Consider the following 27,546-nt stretch of genomic DNA (forward strand, 5'->3'; position numbering starts at 1 on the left):
AACCACGCCGGCACATATGTACCCACATCTCCCACCTTCAAATGTTTCTTTTTTTCTTTTTTCGAGTCTACGAGTGCTATCAAAGCTGGTAACGACAGGCTTTAAATAAACTGAATTCTGCACCTCACGCCCACAATAAATGTACCGCCCTGCTTTCTTCCTGCTTAAATTGAAGTACTTTGATTCACTGTGTGCATGAAAGCAGAGCACAACAGCACTTGTTGCAACTCAAGAGTAACATCAAGAGGACCATGCCAATATGGAATACTGTGTGCAGGAGAGGACAAGAAAAGCTAACAATTTATTAAAAGTTTTGGAAACAATAATTCAGGCACTGAATTTAACTCAATCCTACGCAACCGCTTCACTATTTCCTTAAATAACTGGTGCCAGATGTTATATAAATGTGGTTGCTATGTTCATTTAGGAGGACAGTTATCCACATTGGGACCAACCAACAAATAACCTCAGTGAGTTTTCAAGGTAGGCTATTGTTACACCTTTAAGAATGACAGTGGTTTATTCTCTGGGTAACACACTTAATTGTTTCTGTTTTATTTCCTGTGAAACACAGAACAGGACACGACAGTAAGCACCTGTGTTAATCGGCATAGCTTACACTGACATCAGCTACAGAGCATCTTGTTCTGCTTATGCAAAAACACAACTTAGCTTATAAGAAAACAGTCAAATTACAGATACAAAATTATTAAATGAAAACCCCCATCTTCTCATTTATCAACTCTTCTGCTTAACACATTTGTTCCTTTGTAACAGTCTCGAACAATATTAAATACAAACTCTTAATTTCAAAACATCAACGTATATTGAGAATTCCCTTCCTGTGCTCCTATTTTGGCTGCTATGCAGGAATAGGTGTCCTGTCTCTCTGGCCTGTGATTGGTCAAAACCGCTACAAGCGCGGGCTGTACTACAGGTCGTAATTACTCTCAGCCTCCCCCAATCATGCACAGGTAACAATATACAACATTTCTCTCTATACAAGTTCACACGGCTCATTTAAACATTTATTATTGTCTCTTGTTCCCGACCGTGTCTCATCACACATTTCCTCACTCACTTTAAATCTAATTAGTGTGGTTGGCATTTGCGCCGTGAGCGTTAGCATTAGCGACGTTAGCATTAGCGACGTTAGCGTTAGCGGCGCTAGCGTTAGCGGCGCTAGCACTAGCGGCGTTAGCATTAGCTACGTTCGCATGCACACTCGGTGCCATCCCAAAGTCACAATTACAGTCATTTCACAGACTAGCTGCGTCAGTCTCTAAGGCTTTACATGTTGGGTTATTCTCAGTTCCTATCATCTTTACTGAGATTACTGGATTCCTTACCTGTGAAACACAGAACAGGACACAACAGTAAGCACCTGTGTTAATCGGCATATTTTACACTGACGTCGGCTACAGAGTATCTTGTTCTGCTAACACCGTCAGGTTCCTTGTGCCCACACAACAGACACTTCACCCAAGTAAAACAGAACTACACAGTTGCATAAAGGTACTGAGTGATCTTCAACATGTTTTTAGAGGGAAAGTCCTTATCTTATTAGTTTTAAATGGGAGGGGGGCAAGATATTTCACTCTAGTCCGTTTTCCTATTGTTTTCTCAATGTCCTTTGAAACACATAGTGCTACACTATAACTTTTGGTTCAACTGTAAAACTTCCTGATCATGTCACAAACAAAGGCTGCACAGAAAAAACAATTAGCCCACATAGGCTTCTTAAACAGAAAATAACATACAGAGCTTTTATATTCTCTAACTCTGCGGTCCATCTTTGTTTTTTCTACTGAACATTTAACGGCTGAACAGCTAAATGTTATTGGTCATAAAGCAGGCAGACAGTTGCTACATGCGTACATGGGTGCCCACTCGTGTTGGGCACATTGCATCAAGAGTAAGAATTGAGTGTGAGGCAGGAAATGTGTATAATTATGCTGTAATGTGGGATCTGGGATAGAGATGCAACGTGTCTGTGAGCATAGCATTAGCTCTAAAGCTGTCCAGACTATTGCTTCGTGCTAAAGTTGGATTTATATTTAATGCCTTTCAGAAAGACTCCCTTTCCATTTTCCTCACAGCCCAGCAAATGGCAGCAACACAGGATTCAAACGGATCAACACTACAGTAAGACAATAATAACAATAAGAATGAATATAGGAGCATGTTTGCCAAAGTTTTCAGATTTTTTATGGAGTACTGGCATGGGTTTATTCAGTCATTTAGTCTATTTTAGAGGCGTAAAAGCAGATAGAAATTATATGGAAAAACAACAGGGTTGATATAATCTTAGGTTATGTTTTTACCAAATGAAAACCTGCACGATGGAGACAGTGATAGCATATATTTTCACATGAACATCAGACAGATAATAGATTATCAGTCTCTGTGGTGCTGTTTGCAGACACAATTCTATTGTGCTGAAAACTGAGCCTTTATTTTATGGGGAGATTTGGTAACCTGTGACAGAAAGGCAAACATTACACAGTGAAAGTGAGGCTTCATGGGAACCAGTCCAAATGTGGCTGGCGTCATATAACCATGGCCATTATATTGCGCAAACAACACTGAATGATGACAGTGTTTCCAGAGTTAACCCCCTCCAGGCCTATGCATTATGGAATGTTTTTAATTTGTTATTATGGCACGAGGTACAGCTGTTAAGATAGGAAATTTAATTATATTACCTAATTAAATTAGTTTAAATATTTTTTAAGTGGGTTAAAATTTACTCAAGCATTAAACACATGTGATCATCAAATTGCCTGCAATAAAAGAAAAATGCATACACTTGTATTGAATAAAGCAACAGACTTAACTGGAATTACTTTGCACACACACCCCAACTCCCAACCCCACCAGCCTCTTTGAGAGCCAGGAAATTAAAAAAATAAAAACCAGACAAAAAATAAAACAATACAATTTGACCTATTCATAATACCAATTGCTCTGCTGCTGGTATAGCCTACATTACTTTCTCTTCATGCCGGAAGTGGGGCATAAGTTCCCCCCTGTCCTAGCTCTCGCTCTCTCTCTCAGCATCAGCAGTACGCAGCTCTGGTATTCTGTTAATGCATTGCAATTTGTGCAGTGGTGGGTGGATATCGCTACTTTAAATGACTGCAATGTTATTGCTACTTTAAAGACTAAAAACACTATTTATGTGTATAAGCTCTAAAGTTGTGCTATAGCTGACGTGTGACCTCCACAAAGGTAACTTTACATGTTGTCATCTCCACTGCAATCGTGGACATCAGTGTTCATGCAAACATTGTCCTCCTTGCATCCATCACTTGGTTTGAATGAATAAAATTCACGATCTCTTTTTCATAAAAAGAGACCAAAAATAACTTACCCAGACGTGGGTAACTTAAACTTACCATGCATGAGCGGATTTCTCCTGAAAAAAAGTGACACCCTCAAAACAAACAAATAATATTCTTCGGTACTTCTGACAATCTACAGCTGTAATTTTTGTTATTGGGTACTGAGAAACACACTGACTTTATTGCAGTATTACAGGAAATATAGCATCTGTACTGTTGCTGAATGTCATCCTTGCTCCCTCGTATCTCCTGACAATTTCCCCCACTTGCTGTGTGATAAAACAGAAAGGTCATTGAAGTAAAGTTAAAAAAAAATAAGAGAGATGTGGGAAAAGAAAGTCAGCGTTCCAAAGTACAGGTGGTGGCAAACAAAGAGACACAGAGATGAAACATTTGGAGGTCATGATTAGATATTATTGCTCTGCTGTGATGAGCAGGGATGATGAGAGGATGAGGAACTTCGATAAATTGTTCTTCAGAGGATTGTTTTTTTGTTTTATCTGTGAGAGGCAGAGGGAGAGAAAGAGATAGGACAAACATAAACTAGAAGGAAAGAAGATAGAGAAAAGACAGAGAAAGGCGGGTAACTGACAGCACATTCTGAGAGAGAAAGTGAGAGATTCAGCCAACCGTTGACTGAACCTATTGGGGTGTAACGTTGCCATGACAATGCTAACTTCAGCTAATGGCACAGGGTAGTTGTCAATATTCCCATTAGGTGGCGCGGAGCAAAACTGGGACTAGACTGCAGCTGCTGACAGATGCCAAGTTGTATCGAGTCTCTCTAAAGTGCTGGTGCTCATAATGAGAGCTTCCATGAGCAAAGAGGTATAAATTAATCCATGGCTGAAAAATATCCCAGTCTAACTAAGGAGCTGTGCTGATGTGAAAAGAGTTAGATCATGGACTCCATATAAAAGACAGCACTTTGATCTCACAGGTTTTGGTGATGTTGGGTTTTTGGAGCCAGAAGTTTAATTGTTTCTTGGATGAAAAGGTGAGGTTATCAACTATCACTAAAAGCCTTTTTCAGCAAGCAGCATCTATAAAATGTGAAGTGATGTACTATATCTGTTAATTAGAGCTCAGTAACATATTAATAAAATACTAAAATACTGGCACAAAAGCATCTTGGAAGGGCTATAGCTCACAGCAAAAGATCTTATTTGTAAGATTATTCCATTAAATGTGCTCCAGCACCAGAACACACCAGAACAGAGAGACGCTGTTTGTCAGATTAGCAGAGATGAGGTCTGGCAGACAGCCACTGGCTGCAGCTGCTCTTGTCTGCACACCTGTTGGTTATCGCAGACACACCCCTAATTTTGAGCCTTAAGAATAATTCTCCAAACATACTTTTGTTTGGAAAGGGGAAAACTATTTAGAGCCCCAAACTTTTAGCGGAAAATTTAAAGTTGAGCCTTTTAACATGGGACTCGATGGAGAGTGACTCACTTTTTGAGCCACCTTCAAATGGTCATTTCTCAAGGCACTCTTCCATTCTCACCTTGCAGTATAAATCTACTTAACTGAACTCATTTAGATTTCTGTAGTTGTTACTAGTTATTCACTGCTTTACTATCTTTCTACATCTGTGCTATCCTCAAGCCTTTAAAGGCTTGGTTGTTGAAAGTTGTGAAACTTTTTCCTGCTGTGTGTGTTTTCCCTGGTGTTACATTTGTGCAGGAAATAAGTCGCCTCTTTGTATTTTCCTAAGGTTTGGATGTGGAAGTTTTAATTCTACAGCCATTGTTTTCCACCTCAGTTGTTTCAGTCAAAGAAAAACTTACTTCTCTAAACTGCTCCACAACATCTGGAAATGGAGTCAGACTTACGCTCAAACCTTTCTGCCTTTTTTTAGTCGCCACTTCATTAGGCTACAGTCACAGAAAGTCACAACTATACAAGACTTCATGCAGCTTCTCTCTTTTTTGCCCTTTCCTACTTTTTTTCTGTAATTTAGCCATAATTACAAAGAATATTAGCACCAAATTTACTTTTTCTTTCATTTCCACACTGATTTTTATAATGGAAGAGCTTGTTCCTTTACACTTCAGAATATGCTGATTTTTTTTTCTCTGCATGGATTAAAAAAAAAAAGAAGTGATGCTTTTTTATTTTGGAGGTGGTTGCAAAGTGGCTTGCACAGGCAGCAACAATATGAGATTTGTCAATATTAGGTGCAGAATGATATCAGTATATCTGCTGAGATTGTTAGCTGAGCTTCATTTCCTGGCTTGGCAAGAACTGTGGCTATACTCAATTTGTTACAATCAGAGTAGAAAAGCTGGGTCTGCTACACCATGTGGTTTCGAAGTTTGATCTGGAGTCCTTGTTTGATGAAGCTCAATTTAAAACTGATCAGCCATTTGATAATATGAGGCCAACCTTTGTGTTTTGGCATATGTATCAGTCAATCTTCTGACCACACTGACGCTCTGTGACTGAAGTCACTGGTCTTGAACGTTATGCGGTGCAGCAGCGCCTTAGTACCACTGCAATGACATTTCAGATCTAATGACAGGAGTTTCTGTGCCATCTCTTAATATTCTGATTATATCATCATGAATATTCATTTCCTAGGAGGACAGACTGAATGAGGTGCCACGCTGGCCCCTCGCTTTCATCTTCTCATTAAGCTACAGTGGTATCCTGTTTCTCTTAACTATGAAATATTACCTCTTTTGTACCACAAATTAATCACACTCCTTTGATATGACTATTTTGCTTCATTCTCTGATATAACCTGTCAGACCTGTGACAGAGACATCCCTTTTATTCATCAGTGATATTAATAGTATTTTTGCTTAGCTTTAGGAAGTAGGGCTGTTATTAATCTAACTTGTTAGGAAAGCTAGCTGTTTCATCTGTAGAAATTAAAATGCAATTGTTCTAATAAAATCCTGTCATCTGAATACATCAAGTGGTATTTTTTAGTAATTACATTATAACCAGCAGATTTTTTTAAAATTTACAGTTGCAAAATTACAATTGACAGTTTGACTGTACAGAAGAAGGGAATAATAATTCCACAGTGTAATTCCACAGTGGATTAAAGGTATTACTTTATTTCCCACCTTGAAAATTAGATGAATATTTGATGGGGTGTGTTGCTTTTAAAAATATTAGTTCTCATGTAAACTGTTACTCCAGACAAACCAAGAGTAAAAAGACCACATTTCATAGGTACTGGACTGTCTCGCAGATACTGGATTCACAGGTGTGACAGGTTTGTCAGACTGACTTCAAAACAACAAGGACATGTGGTGCAAGACAAGAATCAATCATGTTGCAATCGTGTTGCCTTTGAAATGGTTGCTCTGAAAATGGGGACCACATCTACACGCATTTGCAGCCAGCTGCCACCTTCAAACCAACTTTGGTGCATGAAGACAGCAATAAAATGGTAATTAGATGGAGTCAGTTTGCTATTAGTTTGCAATTGAATAGGGTCAAGTTGGCAACAGCATAATTACAGTCTGTTTGTGATAATACAGCAATTAACTGTGAGAAATTGGAGAAAATTGCATTGCAGATGGGTTGCACTTATGGGCGCAGACTGACTCAGACTGATTGCAACATACCAGCAATCTGTCTGCATTCATGAATTTGGCAACTTGGCCCCAAGTTTTAAGAAGCTTTAAACATTTGGGTTTGCTATAAAAACAATCAATATGAGACAAAAGATCAATATCTCAACTTTTATTAGCAAAAGTATTGGAACAGATAAACCTAAAATAGATCAAAATGAATAAGACTCAATGTTTCATTGCAAATCCTTTGCTTGCAATAACTGCATCAAGTCTGTGACCCACTGGCATCAATAAACTTGAATTATTTTTTTGTGATGCTTTTCAAGACTTTCACTGCAGCCTCTGTCAGTTGTTCCATTCAGTCTCCTTTTCAGCAGGTAAAATGCTTTAAGAGGTTTAAGTCTGGAGATTGATTAGGCCAGTCTACAACCTTCCACATTGTGCCCCTGATGAGCTCCTTTGTAGTTTAGTTAGTGTGCTTTGAGTCATTATCTTGGTGCATGATGAAGGATCTCCCAATCAGTTTAGCTGGATCTTTCTTTAAATTGACAGACAAAATGTTTCTGTAGACTTCTGAGTTCATTGTACTGCTGCCATCATGCGTGATATCATCAATGAAGATTAATGAGTCCATCCCAGAAGAAGCCATACAAGCCCAAGCCATGACATTACCTCCACTGTGTTTCACAGATGAGCTGATAAGTTTGGAATCATTAGCAGATCCTTTCTTTCCCCAAGCTTTAGCCTTTCCATCATATCGATAAAGGTTAATCTTTGTCTCATCAGTCCATAAAAGTTTGTCCCAGAATTTCTGAGACTTGTCTCTGTACTTCTTGGCAAACTCCAGCCTGGCCTTCCTGTTCTTCTTGCTAATCAATGGTTTTTTCTTCTGGTGATGTCATCTGCAAATGGTAGACTCTGCTATGATGTTTTCCTCCGTCTACCTGTTCAACATCTGTTACTTAGTGCACCAGTGACGACTTTCTTCTTCAGGACATTCCAAACGGTTGTACTGGCTATGGCCAATGTTTGTGCAATGACTCTGACTGACTTTCCATCTTCTCTCAGCTTCACAATTGCTTTTTCACACATAAACAGCTCTCTGTTTTCACGTTGGATACTCCTCTAACTGTAAATGCACAGTCTGCACAGGCAAATCCCAAATCTCAAACTGAGTGTAGACGTTCAGTGCTATTTACTGTTTGGATAATCAATTTAACAGAACACACCCTGCAGACACATGTTCCAATACTTTTGCTCACAAGAAAAAATGAATGGGTTCAGACAAAGGCGCTAGCTCCTGAACTGTATATGTACATGTCTGGAATTAAAAGCTGAGGCGTTGTTCTTTTGTCTCATATTCATTTTTTGATGTTGAATCCAAATGTTTTCAGTCTACAGCAAAAATAAAGGAATTGGCCACACTGTTCCAATACTTTTGAAGGGGAGTGATATGACAGAAAATATAGAAACGCAAAATCGCATAACCTTAAAACATGTCAAACTGACAATTTGTCATTCACACCCACATTGTGCTATAGTGAGTAAAAGTAAGCAAGGTTAGAACTTCCCCTCAGCTATTTGTGGTAGCATGGATTCCTTCCAGGAGAGACTGTCTAGAAACGTGTGTTATATTTAAACAATATAAAGTCTCCCACTCTATGGCCATAAGCTTTTACCCTTAGGGAATAACTGTGGGCGTTCAAAACACCTTGGATGTCTGATATAATTCGACAACATATTGTTCAAACCGCTTCTTTTCTAGAATAACACAGCAAATGACTGCGTGATCCTGAGATTACTGTCTTTATGCAGTAAGAGGGCAGGGCTACTTGGTTCCTAGTATCTAAGACCTTAAGTTCTTTTTTTAACTAACAAAACTAGATATGGTGAATAGGAACACAATCACTGCAGACTGTGATGAATCACTACACTTAAGTTTTAATCGTCTGTAAAGGCCATTGTTCTTCCAAACTTTTTGTGCAAATTGGCCTGTTTTTTTTTTTTTTTTATCTAAAACTGGAGCATATTTTAATAGGCACCAAATCATTCATGGCTTACTTTTAAAACTGTTAATGATTAGTAATACTAGGGTGCATAATTGGAGAATATGGGACATATTTGACACATAATTCCTTTTCATGGCTTTTTTAAAATCTCACCCACTCTTCTAGCTTGCCTCTTTAGCAAAAGAAAAAAAAAGCCTTGTCTGCATACAGTTCAGATAGTTCTCCAGGTAATTGGTGGTTTTAAAGTATTATAAATGACAAGGTAGAAACAAAACCTTTAGCATGACATACAGCAGTGGTCTCACAAGAGCCACAGAGCCAGCAAAATGCTAATAAAGTGGAATTCTGTGAATCTAAATTTTGCTGGTAGGATCAGATTTTGCTGTTCATTATCCATCCACCCATCCATCCATTCTCTTCCGCTTATCCAGGGCCAGGTCGCGGGGGCAGGAGCCTAAGCAGAGAAGCCCAGGCTTCCCTCTCCCCAGCCACCTCCTCCAGCTCATCCGGGGGGACCCCAGGGCGTTCCCAGGCCAGCCGAGAGATATAATCTCTCCAGCGTGTCCTGGGTCTACCACGGGGCCTCCTCCCGGTGGGACATGCCCGGAACACCTCACCCAAGAGGCGGCCAGGAGGCATCCTAATCAGATGCCCGAGCCACCTCAACTGGCTCCTTTTGATGTGGAGGAGCAGCGGCTCTACTCTGAGCCCCTCCCAGATGGCCGCACTCCTCACCTTATCTCTAAGGGAGAGGCCAGCCACCCTTCAAAGGAAACTCATTTCTGCCGCTTGTATTCGCGATCTTATTCTTTCGGTCACTACCCAAAGCTCGTGACCATAGGTGAGGGTAGGAACGTAGATCGACTGGTAAATCGAGAGCTTCGCTTTTACACTAAGCTCCCTCTTCACCACGACAGACCGGTGCAGCGTCCGCATCACTGCAGAAGCAGCCCCGATCCGTCTGTCGATCTCCCGCTCCCTTCTCCCATCACTCATGAACAAGACCCCGAGATACTTGAACTCCTCCACTTGGGGCAGGAACTCGTTCCTGTGCCGGAGAGGGCACTCCACCTTTTTCCGGCTGAGGACCATGGCCTCAGACTTAGAGGTGCTGATTCTCATGCCGGCCGCTTCACACTCGGCTGCGAACCGTTCCACTGTGAGCTGGAGGCCACCCCCTGATGAAGCCAACAGAACCGCATCATCTGCAAAGAGCAGAGATGAGACTCTGAGGCCACCAAGGAAGAAGCCTTCTGCCACCTGGCTATGCCTAGAAATTCTGTCCATAAAAATTATGAACAGAATCAGTGACAAAGGGCAGCACTGACGGAGTCCAACACCCACAGGAAACGAATCCGTCTTATTACCAGCTATACGGACCAAGCTCTCACTGTGGTTGTACAGAGATTGAATGGCCCGCAAAAACAGGCCAGACACCCCATACTCCCGCAGGACCTCCCAAAGGATACCCCAGAGGGACACGGTCGAATGCCCTCTCCAAGTCCACAAAGCACATGTAGACTGGTTGGGCAAACTCCCACGCACACTCAAATATCCTTGAGAGAATAAAGAGCTGGTCCAGCGTTCCGCGACCAGGACGAAAACCTCATTGTTCCTCCTGAATCCAAGGTTCGACTAACAGACGGACCCTCCTTTCCAGCACCCTGGCATAGACCTTACGGGGGAGGCTGAGGAGTGTGATCCCCCGAAAGTTGGAGCACACGCTCCGGTCTCCCTTCTTAAAGATGGGGACCACCACCCCGGTCTGCCAATCCAATGGCACTGCCCCAGATCTCCACACGATGTTGCAGAGGCGTGTCAACCAAGACAGCCCTACAACATCCAGAACCTTCAGGAACTCAGGGCGAATCTCGTCCACCCCAGGGGCCCTGCCACCAAGGAGTTGTTTAACTACCTCAGTGACCTCCTCCCCAGTGATGTTCAAGTCATCTCCCTCGTCCCCAGACTCTGCTTCCACTACAGAAGGCGTGTCAGTGGGATTCAGGAGGTCCTCGAAGTATTCCTTCCACCGTCCGACTATAGCCTCAGTTGAATTCAGCAGCACCCCGCCCGCACTATAAACCGTGTGAGTGGAGCACTGCTTTCCCCTCCTGAGTCGCCTGGAGGTTTGCCAGAATCGCTTCGATGCCGTCCGAAAGTCTTTTTCCATAGCCTCACCGAACTCCTCCCACACCCGAGTTTTTGCTGTTCATTATGACTTTTCAAATATCTGTTGGGCTCCAAAAGTGAGTCAATTCCTATAGATTTAGATTCTTAGTGTCTGTTTGATGGCCTCATACAGTCTATGAATGCACCTTTCTAGCAAAACTTGCTATCATTAGCTGATGGCATAGGAAATATGGTCCAAATATCCAAAAATTAATTTGGACAGATGAATTTCAGTTTAAAAATCTGTTTTAGCATTTTTTAAAAATTCATTTTAAAAAGTAAATTAAATATAGCTACAAGATGCAATGATGAAGCCCAGCGGCAAGATGCAACAGTTGCTTGGAAACAAGATGTGGCAATAGCAAGGAACAGATGTTAAGATCTGCCAACAAGTTGTATGGTAAAACACACTTTTGTTAATTACAGCACACCCTCAAAAGTGTAATGACACCAAATTCCTTGTGCGTCCTTGGGGAGTTTGGTCTTGATAGGCCAAAACACTGCCAAGATATAAGCTCACTTCCATTTTAATGGCTTTGCCATCAAATTTGATTTATTGTTGTGGGCAAATGCTTCTGCAAACCAAATTGAAATGTGGTAACTTTTGTGAGGCTTGCTCTGAAGATCATATATATCAAGTTTCATGAAAATTGGACAAATTTGCGACCTGTAAAAAATTTGTTTCACTTTCTATAAAATCTAAAATGGCGGCTCAGTCAATTCTCTTAACATCAAAACTTGGTACTTTTCAGGATTGGAACCTCTGGCAGTATTACCTGACATATAAATTTTATGGTAAATATAAACACATGAGCTGTTATTGATCAAAACACATTTTTTACTAATTATAGCGCCCCCTAAAAGTCAAATGTCACCAAAATTCTTGTGCTTTCTTCTGAAGGGATCCCAAATCTACACACCAAGTTTGGTTTTGATAGGTTAAAGCTGGGGTAGGGAACTCCAGGCCTCGAGAGCCGGTGTCCTGCAGGTTTTAGATGTGTCCCTGATCCTGCACACCTGACTCAAATGACTGAATTACCTCCTCAGTCTGCAGTCAAGTTCTCCAGAGTCCTGCTCATGACTTCTATATGTGATTCAGGTGTGCTGGATCAGGGACACATCTAAAACCTGCAGGACACCGGCTCTCGAGGCCTGGAGTTCCCTACCCCTGGGTTAAAGAGTTGCCGAGACACGAGCTCAGTCCCTGTTTGGCATGATGGGTGACCACTTTGGAAATCTGATTTCTCTAAGACTTGGCCTGAAGATGATCTGAGTCAATTTTGGTGAACACTGAATAAACTTTGTGACCTGTGAAAACTTCTGAAGGATTTCCATAAAATCCAATATAGTATATATATAAAAAAAAAAAACACATCGTAAGATAAACTTGGCTAGATCCAAGGATTCCAACAGTACTGTGATTCTGAAAATCAGCCACACAGGTCACAAGTTACGCTTGCAAACCAAAGTCCAACTTTGCTCCAATGATTGCACTACAGTGCTCAAGATAGTGAAACATTATTTGGTGAAAATGATAATGAGATTGCTCTCAAAAACCGTGCCAAAGCCTTCTGCAACCTGGCTATGCCTAGAAATTCTGTCCATAAAAATTATCTCGTAAAAAAAACTTTTGACGAGATGGTTCCAGGCGCCCCATAGACTGCCACTGGAGAGGAAAAAAGTTGTTGTTGTTGATGATGATGATGATGATGACGATGATGATAAAACCTACATCACTCACTTTGGGTGCCTCACTGCTTGGCCCCCAATCAATACACACAGACTAGCTTTTAAAACATGCCGATTTTGAGTAATATGTCCGGTTTATAGTTTAATGATAAATTAATTCTCTCTCTCTTCAACTAAGTCCTTTAGTGTGATTCAAAAGTTCTGCTGTAGTCCTTATATCGTAGCCTAGCTAGCTGTAGCAACCAGTTTGTTTGAACCAAATCTGCAATTATGGGAGGAAGACAGATATGTGTGTATCATTTCATCAGCTGTTTTTGAGACTTTTTCCTCCTCATTCTTGTAAGGTAGCAAAAGGTATACAACATTTGAACTACTGTTAGACAGAAAGCTGTGCTTATTTACACACTTTAAACTAGAGTATCTTACTACAATAACAATTGCTACAATAACTTCATCACCCTTGCTGAAATGCACTACACAGTACATTGAGAGTAAGTGCTGTATGTTACTTCTTATAAAAACTTCCCACAATGTTGGAAATTATGCTGTTACATCAAGTAAAGGTTACCCACAAGGCCATGTTTTTTAAAAGAAAAACCTCAACTGGTAAAAAACAGTATCACTCCACCTAAGGTTTCAGTGTATAATGTCACATGGCTGCACAAATGCTCAGCTGAAGGAAACTGAAATCTCCAACTTATGCTTTGAAGCATCTCCGTACAGTGGGGAGCCTCACTGACAAAAGGAAAACTTGTGGAGAATAATCACAGCAGCAGTGATTATAAAAGTAGGTGTCAGCGTACATTTACAGACATGCAATCCCTGTAACCCCAACATGTCCCTATAGACTCACAAACACACTCTTATGTACTGAGATATGCCCAACAACCACATAAACAACAGCCTACCTCTGGCTGGATTACTTACTGGCTTATAGTGCAAGCCGCTGATTTATGGCGTAATCTAGTTCAAGGAGGGAGAGCTTCTCATACAAAGAGGCACAGAAAGACCAGCAGTGACCTTTCGTGTCCTTCTCAGCTTGTCAACAAACTCTCAGTACTACTTGAACGAGGCAAACACTAAATTAGAATGCACCGAGCAGGTGAATAGCAAAATGTGGACTGATTTAATTCACTACTCGGTCAGAATGATGATGGTAGCGGGGTAGGGGGTGGGGGTGCGTCTTCTTGAGGATGAGTCCATTAATCTTTTTATGAGCAGCAGAGACTCAGGGGATTCGAACTTCTTCTACTTAGAAAGCCCAATGAAATTCATAGGAATCTGCTGGTAGATTTTCTCTACAACGACAGGGTGGTAGGTGTTTCAGAATTAAACCCCAAAACAAACCACTTGAAAACTGGCTGAAAATTCAGTTATGAAGCTACTTCCAGCTGGTATCTTATTCACAAGGGGTCACCCCAGTGGGTAGCTCCGCATGCTTAGCAGATGCGACCGCAAAGGGATTTATGTCTCTTCTTGAGATTGATCTGGGTCTTGTTAGGAAAATGCATAATCCACTACACTATAGAGCCACTGAAAATTCATTGAGTTCTAACTATTTCTATTGTGACCAGATCTTTATTTAACCATAAACAAGCAGTAGGAGACATAGCAGATCCTGTTAAGTTGGGGTCTTTAGGACCAATTTGTCACACAACCTTTGTTTTTTAAGTTCACATCTGCAAAGTAAATGGGTTAGGGAATGGTAAACAGTGGACCAAACCACTGGAAAGTAAATGAGGACTAGTCGCTTTTTTCAAAGCTTGTGTGGTAGCAACGCTCGGTCCTCTAGTATTTTAAGTAGTTTTTTGAAGTGCGTTTTTGCCCCAGGACTTAACTCAGTCTGTCTTCCTGTGCCTCAGATCCCTTTATGCCAGCCTACATCTCTGTGGAACTCTGTTTCCTGGATCCCCTGCCTGCCCACTCTCCAGCCCCCCCACCCCCCGCACATTGTTAAATTATTGTGAATTAAAGTCCTGTGTTAGAGTCCTACGGTTTAGTTGAACTTAACAAATGCTGGTGCTTGAGGAAAAGTGGTCACCAGAAAACTGGAATTTAACTCTATAATTTAGAGTTTCAGTTTGAATTCACCTGCTTTCTTGCTTTCCACATATTCCCCCCCCCCCAATTTCCCTCCAATATTGTGCACCACCTGTCACAAATTATCCTATCAGTCTTTCCTCCTTTATTATTTCCAATTTTGAATTCCTAATATGTTCCTATGTTCTGCTCTTACTCCTTGTTTCACTTTGTTCCTTTGTGTTTCTAGTGGTTTTCTGTGTGTACCTGTGACCTTAAGGTTTTGTCCTGAATGATCACATCTTACCTTGTTATAGACTGTGCTGACCTATTTTGCCATAATGGGCCAGAATGAGAAAAGTTCAAGGCATCACTATTTTTAATGTGTTTGGTAATAACAAGATTTCATGGTTATTTGGGGAGTTTTGGGCAATACTGGTGAGACCGAGTTTACCCTCAAGCAGAAACAATCAGATGCAGATAAAAATGATAAAATACAGATATATTCAATATGGAAAATACTGTGATAAAGAGTAGAGCAGGCATGGTCACTGAGTACATTAGTTTATACTGCCACAGAGCTTTCTTTATATCCCTTCCCTCTAACTAAGGGAACATGGCAAACTTCAAGCAAACACTAAAGCAAGCAGATGGTCAGGTCTTCAGAGGGGTCATTGTACCCTTTCAATCCTCCTAAAAACAGTGTGACCTCACCAAAGAGAGGGTTCAGCTCCAAAAAAATCCATCACATTTACTAAAGTCACAGAGAGATGGACAAACCTGAGAGACAGATCAAGTGTAACTGCCTTCTTTGAGTCCTGGTAGGAGGAGGAAAAACAAAACAAACACTAGATGTTACAAAGTTCTGTTCTCAAGACATTAAAGTATCCTGATGAGGCAGTCTGATATCATACTGTGAATGTTAATATGTATAAAATCAGCATCACAGGAATCCTTGATGAGAACTTTAACAGGGTCAATTATTTAATACAAAAAGGCAACAGAAAATGCACTTAACCTACGATTTGTGACATGAAGTGGGCTACAAAGTGGCAGCCTGTATGGAAAACCTCCAAATGGCTCCGTGTTTTAAACTGTGCATGAAAGGTGCTTATTTATATCACAGTGTTTTATTAAAGGTTCAAAATGTGTAAAAAAAAAAAAAAAGAGTGTAAACACCACTTAAATACACTGTGCCTTTCTTCTCCTTCCCACTGCTAGCGTGTATGCCCTTAAAGTGCCCTCACACTTTAGTGTGTCTTTGCATCTTAGGCTACAAAATGTATCTGATCTTGTCTCTGCTTGAGCCTTTCTGAGATTTTCCTCTAAGCTCCCCTGATTCCTGGTGAGACACTCCTTGTTACACATTCTTATCTTGTGTCGACAAAAACTTTGCTTTTGATTTGTTTGCTCTGAGTGCCTTCACACCGCCACTGATAAACTGGTTTATCTGACCTCTTACACCTCCTTCATGCTCTGCTAGTTCAAAGCAAATCCAGTCCAAGTGTTACGAGCCTCGAACATCAAAATAATTAAATTAGCTGCTGATACCACTCATTAACTTAACATTTGACTCACACGTCTTCTGACAGTGGAGCTACATTTCAGTAAACAGAAAGAATCTCGAGCATGCTAATTAGTGGAGATGGGACGCTCGCCTCTGTTGAGGGGTAGGTTTGATATTTTTAAAGTGGGTCAGTGTCTGATGAGATTTGTTGCTTTGAGCCTGTTGACTGGCAAATACTTCCAGCTCCGCTCCCATCTTAGATGTGACGACAACGCTCCTTTATTTAATCACAACGAGAGATAATCATGGAATTCCTTGCAGAGAACTGAAAACACGAAGCCTCGGCTGATGCTTTGGCATGATAATAATATTAAGAGCAGAACATGGCACCACTTGATAATGTTTGCTGTAAATCAAAGAGGATGGGAAAAGGTAAAGAAATATATATATTTTCATATTTCCATAGAAATGAGTTTTGTTTCATTTAAAAGAAATGACCAGAATAGTCAAACTAAGTTCCCTGTGTTTAAGCATGTCTGAATACATTTTAATTAACTATTAAGTATTCTATTACCACAACAGTATTGCTCAGCACATGTTTTAATCAAAAATTACTCTGTCTGATACAATGATCACCATGTTAACTCACAGCATTTTATTATATTACATGCTTTGAAAATCAGAGTGACAATTAATAAGCCACATAGCATACTAAATAATATAATGAAGACTGAAACTTTCTTTTAACGTCCTAACCAGTCCCATATGAGCTTCACATGAAAACCGGTTGTTGAACGGCTGCTGATGGGGCCTGGTGATAAGACGGATCATGTGACTTTTGTAGGTAGAATCTAAATGGAGCCATTCGCAGAGGTAAACAAAGTCTCCCATCTTCACAAACTAAAGGTGGAGCTTATAAAAGGCAAAATTATGGTTATCAAAAGTCTGATCGTGTGACTTGCTCTGAAAATGGAAGTGGTTGTTCATGTTCACTGATCATTTTTTTCAGGACAGCGCGACTTTTGTCTCCACAAAATTGACACTCCCTACTTGTGTTGACATTTCATCATTGCAACCAAGAAAACATAGCTTTTTAAAAAAAAGTGGCAGCCATTGTATTTTAACATTAAAAAAGCATTCAAATATGTAACATAAATGTTATTTGGTGTAAAAATCTGTGAAATGTGTGATCAAACTTGGATCTCAACAACATAATTTTCTCCATCATCACCATGCTCCCCAACATCCAAATGTAGACTTTTCAACCTTTGAAAATGGATCATTAATTATTATTAATATTAATTTCAAATACATGCACATAAATCAATCTACTCAAGACCAACATAAGAGTAGAAAATTCAACTGCACGAACGTTTCACTTTTGGCTTTTTAAGATTTTTCCTGTAACTGCTCCCCAGATCTTGCTGCAGAGCATCTTTTCCGCTTTAAGTCTTACACATATTTTATGTTAATTTCAGCTGAAATAAATCAAAAGTTTTAGTTTCATCCGATGGACAATTTTTCGCTTAATTTGTGTGTTTAATAATACTGGCTTTAACAGTGTTTTGAAAGTTTGGACAAATGGGTTTAGAAGAGAAAATCAGCTGTACAGTCATGTGAAAAAGAAAACTCTCTCAGGGCCACACGCAGTCCCGTGAAAAACTAAGTACACCCTTATTGCTTCCATAGGAATTAAAGAGAGTAAGCAGCAGTCAGTGTGACCATGTCTCAGCAAATACACCTCAGGGTCAGACCGACCATGCAACACTCAGAGAAACTGCAATCCACTTTTTTATCTTAGACATGTTTTGATTAGGGCCCCACGGGCTTCACCACTCTCTGGTGACTGAAATCATATACTCTTTTTAACATCACCAAACCAAGTAAATAGTGTTATGTATCAGAATGACCTTTTTTCTCCAATGTATTCCTAATTTCTCATCTATACAGTTTCTTGTAAAAACAAACAAACAAAAAAATGCTACAAAAAAAAATATTCTAATATATTCCTGCTCATTCAAGACTCCAGATTTTAGATGAGATATTTACTGCATGAAATTACTGTACACTTATACAGTCAAAAGTTTGGACACACTGAGTCCAAACTTTTGACAGGTACTGTACATTTAACAGATGGACTCACAAAGTCTAAAGCAAGCAATTACGAGTAAGTAAGTACGAGTATTTAATCACAATGCCCAGTTGTGTAAAACAGCATTCCTAGAAAACTCCTGCAGTTTGGTTCATTGTCTCTGTAAATGACAGAAGACAAGTTCCACACAACTACAGACGAGAGACAGTTCCCTCTCTCTCACACACACACACACACACACACCCACCCTTCTCTCTTCAGATCCCCCATCTTCATCCAATCCCATTCTCATCCACACATTATACACATTCACTGTAGGACACGTGGCAGGCTGATGGATGGGCCTGCGTCAAACGGAGCAATGAAACAATTATTCCTGCGCTCCATCTCTGTCAGGACTTTGTTCAAAGAGTTCACTAGTCGAAAAGAAAAGGGCCCATAACTCAAACCAGCCATCATTTGAATAGGAGGTGTGTGCTTGTGAGTGTGCATGATGGAAGGCATTCGACTATAGAAAATTATTGATTTTAGAAACTTAAGAAGCTCAGAAGCTATAAAGACAAAAAAAAAAAAAAAAAATCTTAAGAGCATGTGTGATGATAGATTCAACAAAATGTTTGTCCATGTGTTCAGTCTCTGACGGTTAGTCAACATGCCATGAGTACAGAGCAGTCTCTCAGTTTAGGGACAGTGGCTATTTATATTCATGAAATTATCAAACGATTTTTGCCTTGATAGGACAGAACAGTAATTTCAAGTCATGGCAGCATCTGGAGCTTGAAGAAAAAGTGACTGGACTTCTATAAGATTTTTGAAGATGTTTCACCTCTTATTGAAGAGGCTTCTTCAGCTCTAATAGCAAACGGTAGAGACTCACAGGTATTTAAACCCTACCAGTAACGTTTAAATACCAGTGACCTGTGTGGTTGTCCCATTGAAGGTGGACATTGACCCACTATTGTTCATGTGCATGATTACCTGAACCAAGATGTGAAAAAAGGTGTGGGTCATTACCATCAGGGGCTTTGGGTGAAATCACTGTGAGACGCTGGCATCCTCGAAAGAGTGACCTTTAACCTTTAGGTGCTGATGTACAGTCAAGTCAAGCTGCTTTGGTTTCCCACATGGTAACAGAGCCCCAGCTATGCTCACGAAAATACAGTCAAACCTGCAAAACAGACTCTGATGCGCTCAGGTCTAATTTATGCATGTGTACTAGCATATTTATAGTCCTCAAATATTTTCTGATTATGGAATTTTGTCAGGTATATAGTAACAATATAGTAACAATAATGAAAAAAAAAACAGAAAAAACTAAAAATGGCACAAGACCACCACAGGCTTTACATATATATATATATATATATATATATATATATATATATATATATATATATATATATACACATATAAAGAGCTATTCACAGATAATTTCTCTAAAAAGCAGAGGGCAGCATTTTATTTTCTGCCACCTTGAGTTCAAATACACTTCCACTGCCCCTGCATAATTTCCTGGGAGGCAGATGCCCATTACTGTGGAAGTGGTATACGTTAATTATGAATAACTGTCAGATACTGCTGTTAGCACAGCATCATTACTCCTGAATTAATGAAGCTACTTAAAACCAGAGGAAATTAGTGAGTTGAAGGGAGGGTGGGACTGGGTGTAGCAAGTGGGTGAATGAATTACAACTCAGCGAGGACGTATGACCTTATTTCACAGAATAACTGAGGTAAAAAATGTGTTTGCTATAAACCCCAAGTCCAGGCAAAAGTATAATTTCAGTCGAGTGTTTAATGAATTATCTGTGGCTATTGAATTTTATCACCCACTTCTTAGAGCACAATGTGCAATGCTCTGAAATGGAATTACATCAGGCAGTCCAGTTCAGTGACTCCAATTAGCAGAGGAGAAGCCAACACCTTAATAAAAACTAAACAGATGAATTCTGTTTGGTTTTCAGCTGTTATGACGGATAAAATTATCTATAGAAACCAAAACTGTTTTTGTACCAGGCTGTAAACATGTTTACTTCATTACTGAGTTGGGCATATTAACATGAGAGATTAACTTGCTTTTGGAGCCAGCCTCAAGTGGCCATTAAAGGAACGACAGTTGTAGTTGATCCAGTTCCATATCAGCTTCATTTTTCACCCCCGGTAATAATGCTGGTAATATTTAGTTCAGTGCATTTACTGTAATTATACCACAGTTTCCAAATATACGTTATTATTAGGCTGTTAGGGTCTTGAGTTACGCTTTAAAGCACAGCAGAATTAATAGGCCATGAGCTGGTGTTGGCGCCTTTGAATGAGGGGAAACTCTGCACGCCTGGAAAAATGAAGCCAACGTGGAAGTGGTAAAAACTGCAGTTCTTCTAAGTGCCACATGAGGCTGAGAGTCAGTCTTCATAGACTCCCATATTAAAATGTCCAACTTTAAAGCATTAAAAACATGTTTAAATTCAGGTACAAAAAATCTTTTGGCCTCTATGGATTAACGGATTAACCATTACATAAACAAAATAATAATAGTAACAATAATATGGTAACAGCTGTAAGATAAACTTGACATTAGGTGGTGGGCTAATAAATTTGTTAGGTGCTATATGTATCTGTATGTTGCACCTGTACAGTCAGCATTTTGGCAGCTTGCTAACCAAGCTAGTTAGCATTAGCTGATGAATTAGCACTCCACCCATTCTTCCATATAAGCCACTGGGTGGCATAACCGTGGCTCATCTTTTAAACAGAGGTGGCAAAAGTACTGACATTCTGTACTTAAGTAGAAGTACAAGTACTTGTGTTAAAAAATACTTTGGTAAAAGTCGAAGTACTGGTTCAAGTTCTTTACTTAATTAAAAGTAAAAAAGTACAGGCTCTGAAATTTACTCAAAGTAAGAAAGTAAAAGTAGCTCTTTGGAGGACGTTTCTACCTGCTATTTTTGTGTAAAGCTAACTGAACTGAACTTATTATATATTATTGTAATAATATAAAATAATACATGAGAACACAAACGTTATTCCAATCTAAATTTTAATTCTAATGAATGCTCTCAGCTTGAATCACAAACTGTTAAAGGGAATTTAAACACAGTTCTGTTCTCTGTGTCCTCCATAGTAGAGGGTGACTGTGCCTCCACCTAAACACAAACATGAGGATACTCAGGGGTTACAGTGGGATTCAGAAGGTGGAGGAACACTAAGATCAGCTGTAGTGACTCTGCATGGGGAGAAGAACCACAGCTTTCTATTGTAGCTCCAGTAAATGATGTTGGTGTGCAGGCTGTGATCAGCTGACCTGCTGCTGCTGCTCTGAGGTTTACTGCTCTGTGTGGATGAACTGAACTCACAAAGATGTAACCCAGTATTTCACAGCTATCTGAGCTGATCTCCATCCCCTACACTGACAGCATGCAGGCTGTAGAAATGTTGGATTCAGTGAATGAATCTCAGCATCAGCAGCTTTGATTCAAACTCATCTCTGCTGCACTGATGTAACCTGTAACTCTGACCATGAACACAAAGTGCACCAACACAGAGCTTTACTGTAAATACAGTACAACAAGCTAACCCTTTATTATGTACTAAACTGCAGTATTTTCATACAATCTTTGAATAACACAAAGTCAGCATACTTCAGTTTATTTTCCAGTCCTTACCTTTAATTCTAACCTCTCTTCTTCCTCTCCTGTCCTCTTTCTCCATCTCTGAGTGAACTTCTCGCTCTTTGCTCTCCCTGAAATGCAGCAGCTCTTCTTATAGCTAGCAGACACACTGTGTGACAAACTGCACACACTTTGTGTGTTTGCTGATATTTGTTGAGCATTTAAAAACGTTGCATTTACCTGCCACACGTTACTCCCTTTATGCTCGCTCCTCTTCAGTAGCGCTAGCTAAGCTGTTTATGTCCCGCGAGCATAACTTACGGATTCGGTCCGGCCCGCTTTAACCCCTGATTATAGCGCTAAAAATGAGCCATTAATTATCTGGGTTTGTGTATTTAATCCCTTTGTACCCGATAAGCCCCGGTGATGGAGGATACGCCAGTACGATTGTCTCTTATATGTTAATATTCCTCCGTTTAGGCTCAGATCGCTTGATGACTGACGGCGCACTGACCGGAAACGCAAACTTCTCCCTGACGTGTTAAAAAGTAACGAGTCTGTTTTGAAAATGTAAGAAGTAGAAAGTACCGATACTTGTGTAAAAATGTAGGGAGTAAAAGTAAAAAGTACTCAGAAAAATAAATACTCAAGTAAAGTACAGATACCTAAAAAATCTACTTAAGTACAGTAACGAAGTATTTGTACTTCGTTACTTCCCACCTCTGCTTTTAAACTATCATTTATACAGTTAAATGATCTGTTTTATGCCAACTGGATAATCTTTTTCTAACCCTAATCGAGCATTTGATGTGATTACACTCATTTGCCTTACATGCAAAACATCCCAGGTTTGAGACCGGGAGGAGACACAAACCCAGCCTCTGGGGGGTTTGAGCTAGTGTAGTGTTGGTCTCAAACCTGGATAAATGGGAGGGTTGCATGAAGTGTAAAATCTGTGCCAAATCAAATATGCAGATCACCCTGCTGTGGCAGCCTCTTGGGAAATAAGGGAGCAGCTGAAAGTACCTAACCTAACAACCATCCATACTGCAGATGAAAATTAACGTAAAAATTAAATTAACACTTAAAAGACTTGAGGACTTTTGGTCCTTAAACGTGGATATGCTCAGATATATTGCTTCATGAGCAGCTACTTGCGTAGTATCAGAGGGTTTAGATAGTGAGCACAGATGGAGCTGAAGTGTTGGAATTAGAAGAGAAAAAGTTAGACCTTACAATTAGAAGTTTCACTGTGATAGTAAAGTAACTCAATTAAAATAGAACTTTTTTGCAGTTGAATTTTTTCCATTGCAACAACTGAGGCAGAATAAATGTGGGAAGGGAGATTTTGTACTGCGGGTACACTTATGTACAACAAATGACTGTAAATGAAGCAGGTTCGCCAAGGCAGAAAAAAGCAAACGTAAAGCGCGCAGACAGTGATGAGACTAAGAATTATGACGGAGGTTTGTTAAAACGGAGCCCTTGATACCTTGTAGGAAAATGCTGCGTGCTCGTTTCTCATCTCTAATCCTGTTAGAGGACAGAACCGGCTTCCATTATAGGGACATTATCAGCCTCTCCACACGTATGGCAAGAAAATATGTGCACAAACATAATTCCTATTCATCAGCCCACTAACACACACAGGAAGTGAGCAAAGCTGAGAGCGCTTAAGAAAGACAAAAAGCCTCTCTGCGCCGAGAAAGCAGCTGAAATGAGCCGATTTTGACTCATCTTGATTTCTGAAGGTGTGTTTTTTTTTTTTTTTCATTTATATCAAGTTTAAACATGACTAAAAAGTCTTTTCGGCTTTCCAAATTTCTCTTAGCCTCAAATCAATTCAAGCACATCATCAAATTAACCAAAATCTTCACACATCTTAAAACTCTTCTTTTCTCCATTTGGGTTTTTTTTTTTTTTTGTGCAAATTAGCTCAAGAGATATTGATATATCGTTATATTCAAACATGTATTTGTAGATTATGTAAAAGCAGAAGTCCAAAGGCAAGCAGATATGCTGGTTCAATCAAAGCTGACTTCAAGTTTATCCAAATTTAGAGATGCAGGCACAAAGTATTTTGATTCTGCTGGATGTGAAATCAAACGATGGCACTGAGGGTATAACGCATGAATCTTGGCTTTATTTTTGGGTTGTTATTGTCCGTATTTGTCAGCTCATGACCTCGACCCATGATCGTGTTTTTACGCTGACGATCAAACCCTGAAACAGGCACTGGAAGCAGTGAAGATGGCTGCAGTCCAGGCCTGCCTGATGTCTGTGGGTTGGAAACTTCAGATATTCTGAGCTCTCTCAAAATATTCAACACTGATAACTTTGTGTTCCCTGAAAATCAATGTGATGTAATCACAGAGGCAGCTGAACAAAACAGTGGAACATCCTTAACATTGTGAGGAGGGACACATCGATAGCAAACAACCTTAAAGCTGTCGGGCATAACCCAATCAAAGTATATGACGTAGAGGTTGAGGTCACGCTTCCTACCAATATAGAGAATACAATAATTACCTATTGCACAACTAACCTAATAATTCTGTCAGAAGATAAAAGAGTTATTCCAGTGTTAGACTTTGTACGTACACGAGAGCATCCACTTGGGTGCAAGTGATGTAAATTTTGCCATAAAAAGGCTTCCATTCTCATTCTTGCACCACCTGTTATGCCAAAGCAACAGGTGTCAACAGGGACTCCGTTGCCATCTGAGCCCTGATGCAACAGGTAACAGCGTTAGTGCGTATGCTTGGTCATGTTTAACTGTTTTCATTCTGCACAGCTACTTTTGTGAAGGGGCGTCTCTTAAGGGCTCGACACACGGGGAGCGACATCGCTCGCTCTCCATTCATTTCCTATGGAGCTTGTGCGATGAGGCGACAGTCGCTTGCCCTCCTCCAGCTAAGCGACCGGCGACGTTCGTGCATGTGAAATTTCGAGCTCGTACACGTAGACGTGCACACGCGACCAGGCGACGCGACACAACAAAGTTGGAAAATGTTCTACTTTTGTCGCTGTCGCGTGGCACTAAACCAATCAGCAAGAGTTTCATTGACTGACCAATGAGCGAAGAGTATGCTACACACTGCAGTCTGCAAAACCACTTTCAGCAGGAAGGAAAGCATCGTTTTAGCTGTGTTTGACTTTCCTATATTATATGACACTTCACGCAGTGATTATCGAGTTAAACATAAAAGGCAGCCATATGAGAACGTGTTGGTGCAAGACTAACGTTAAACAGACGGATAGAGAGGACTTTTGTGCTAATATAGGATGAACGCGAGGTTGTCTTTTTCTTTTGTAGAGGAGACTTAACAGCAAGATTTCTGTCAGTTCCAATAAAATCTTCAGACTCCTCATCTTTATTGCCGTGTCTGACACGGACTGCTTTGAAAATGTCTAAATCCCTCCAGTTTCATAACCAATCACATTTCTTGGAGACGAGTGACGTAAGAGCGCGATTCGCAAAGCTGCCGTCGCTATCGCGTCCCGTGTGTTCGGTTTCACCCCAGTGGCGATGCGACCCATTCGTCGCTGTCGTTTGTCGCTCACCGTGTGTCGAGCCCATTACCCTAAACAGCTTTTTGTAGAGCAGGGACGACACATCTGACATTACAGCCTTACATATATTATGCCCCATGCTCAGAACATGTCGGTGGCTCAGTGCAGACCACACTTCCTGGCTTTGCATGAACCTGCTTGCATGTGGGGTCTGCAGATATCTGTGAAAGCCTTTGAGAGCAAGTATAATCCTGGCTGTAAAAATCTTAACTTGAATGCTAAATATACAATTCTATGTTTCCAGTTGAATTCACCACCCTGTACTTCTTAGGTAAACTTAAGAGTACCAAGAAAATACCAAGTTCCTGATGAATTTATACAGTATTAGTACTGGTGATACTGGTAAGATGAGTTCAAAAGATAATAAAAGACAAACCATCTCACAGCCACAGCCTGTTCACCCTGCTGCAATCTGGCAACTAATATAATATCCTCAGATTTCAGAAGTTTCTTTCCTCAGGCTAAATGCCCCACAGTTCACCACATTATGACTTTATTCTTTATTCATTTTTCTTAGCAGGATAAAGGGACTACATGTGAATTTTCTTACACATCTTGTGTTGCAAATAGGTGATAGATTGTAAAAAATAAATAAATAAATGAAAATAAATAAATAAACAATATTTTGTTTTAAAGTGATAAAGGGAACTTTTTCCAAATGGTGAGCATGTAGTCACAGATAGTATTTACAGGATAATTAATTTCCAGTTATCTAGTCTGACTCTTTGGTTATTTTTTTGAAAGATATCAGAAGACCATGAAGAACAAGTGGATTAAGACTAGAAGAAGAAACATGTTTACTAAAAACCACAAATAAAACAACTGAGATGTTTATCAGTGGATTTAATAAGAAGGAAAAGTATGATTTAAAGGACAACAAACTGGCTTAATAATAATTAAAATATTAGGTGAGATTAAGTATCTACTGTCATACCAAACAGGTCCCTTGAAGAGACACATGGCTGCCCTCACCGAGCCTGGTTCTGCCGGGCATTTCTTCCTCTTAAAAGTTTGTCTTCACTGTCACCAAGTACTTGATCAAACTTATATTATTTATATTATGACTTTATGTTATGATTTAGTGCTGCTGTATAAACTAACACTACAACCCCTTTGGCCTTTGAATATATAAAATGGCAGAGGTGTTCCAGGCATGTCCTACCAGGAGGAGGCCTCAGGGCAGACCCAGGACATGCTGGAGAGATCAAATCTTTCGGCTGGCCTGGGAACACCTCGGTGCTGGAGGAGGTGGGTGGGAAGAGAGAGGTCTGGGCTTCTGTGCTTAGGCTGCTGCCCCCATGACCTGCCCCCGAATGGATGGATGCATGGATGGATGGATGGCTTTCCACTTTCAAAAACGCCTTTTTGATAGAGACATATTTTTAAACAACAATTACAATCTCATTTCCAGATCTATATTTGTATATTGGACTCCATTAGACTAGCTTTGCATGATCTACAGTTCAAAATAATCTTCCTTATTCTGCGCCTTGGTGCAGCCCCTCAGCTCATCCTTGGTCTGAAATAAATCATTTTACCTTCATTTGAAAATGTATTTTTTTTTATACCTTTTTGCCCCTTCCCTTAAAGCAAATTTTTGATTGGATATATATATATATATATATATATATATATATATGATTTAGAATAGAGGTCAGAACTCGAACCGAAATGATTAATTAACACGTAAAAGTAAAGGAGTTCCATCTAACAGCTACTGCTGATGAACACTCTGCAGCACACTGTCCAAATGTTTTATAAACCTGCTGAAATGGAAGAAGGGAAAGCAAAATGGGATGTTAAACTTTAACATAATAGCTTGGCTGCAGTAATCTATTGCAGTGCCATCTAATCATTAGTAACGTACGTACATCGGAATGTAGAAATGGCTGCTAAGTGGTGCAGTTCATTCAGTCTTGTCACATTCAATTCACCTCATTTTACATTTTGCTGTTCTTGTCATACTCTTAGTGTTGGTAATTGCCTCTGCAATGAGAGTGCAA

At 40.1% G+C, this 27,546-nt stretch overlaps 1 long non-coding RNA gene across 1 annotated transcript in view; it reads left to right on the top strand.

Moving 5' to 3' along the window:
• The first annotated feature begins 924 nt into the window (after nt 1-924).
• LOC115792700 (uncharacterized) overlaps nt 925-27,546 on the top strand; it is a 76,623-nt gene continuing 50,001 nt past the window's right edge. The window contains exons 1-2 of the long non-coding RNA XR_004021061.1: nt 925-974; nt 2,072-2,145. This is a non-coding gene — a long non-coding RNA (uncharacterized LOC115792700). The remainder of the gene's footprint in view (nt 975-2,071; nt 2,146-27,546) is intronic.

This window comes from Archocentrus centrarchus, chromosome 14 (assembly GCF_007364275.1).
Source record: "Archocentrus centrarchus isolate MPI-CPG fArcCen1 chromosome 14, fArcCen1, whole genome shotgun sequence".
NCBI classification, from domain to species: domain Eukaryota; kingdom Metazoa; phylum Chordata; class Actinopteri; order Cichliformes; family Cichlidae; genus Archocentrus; species Archocentrus centrarchus.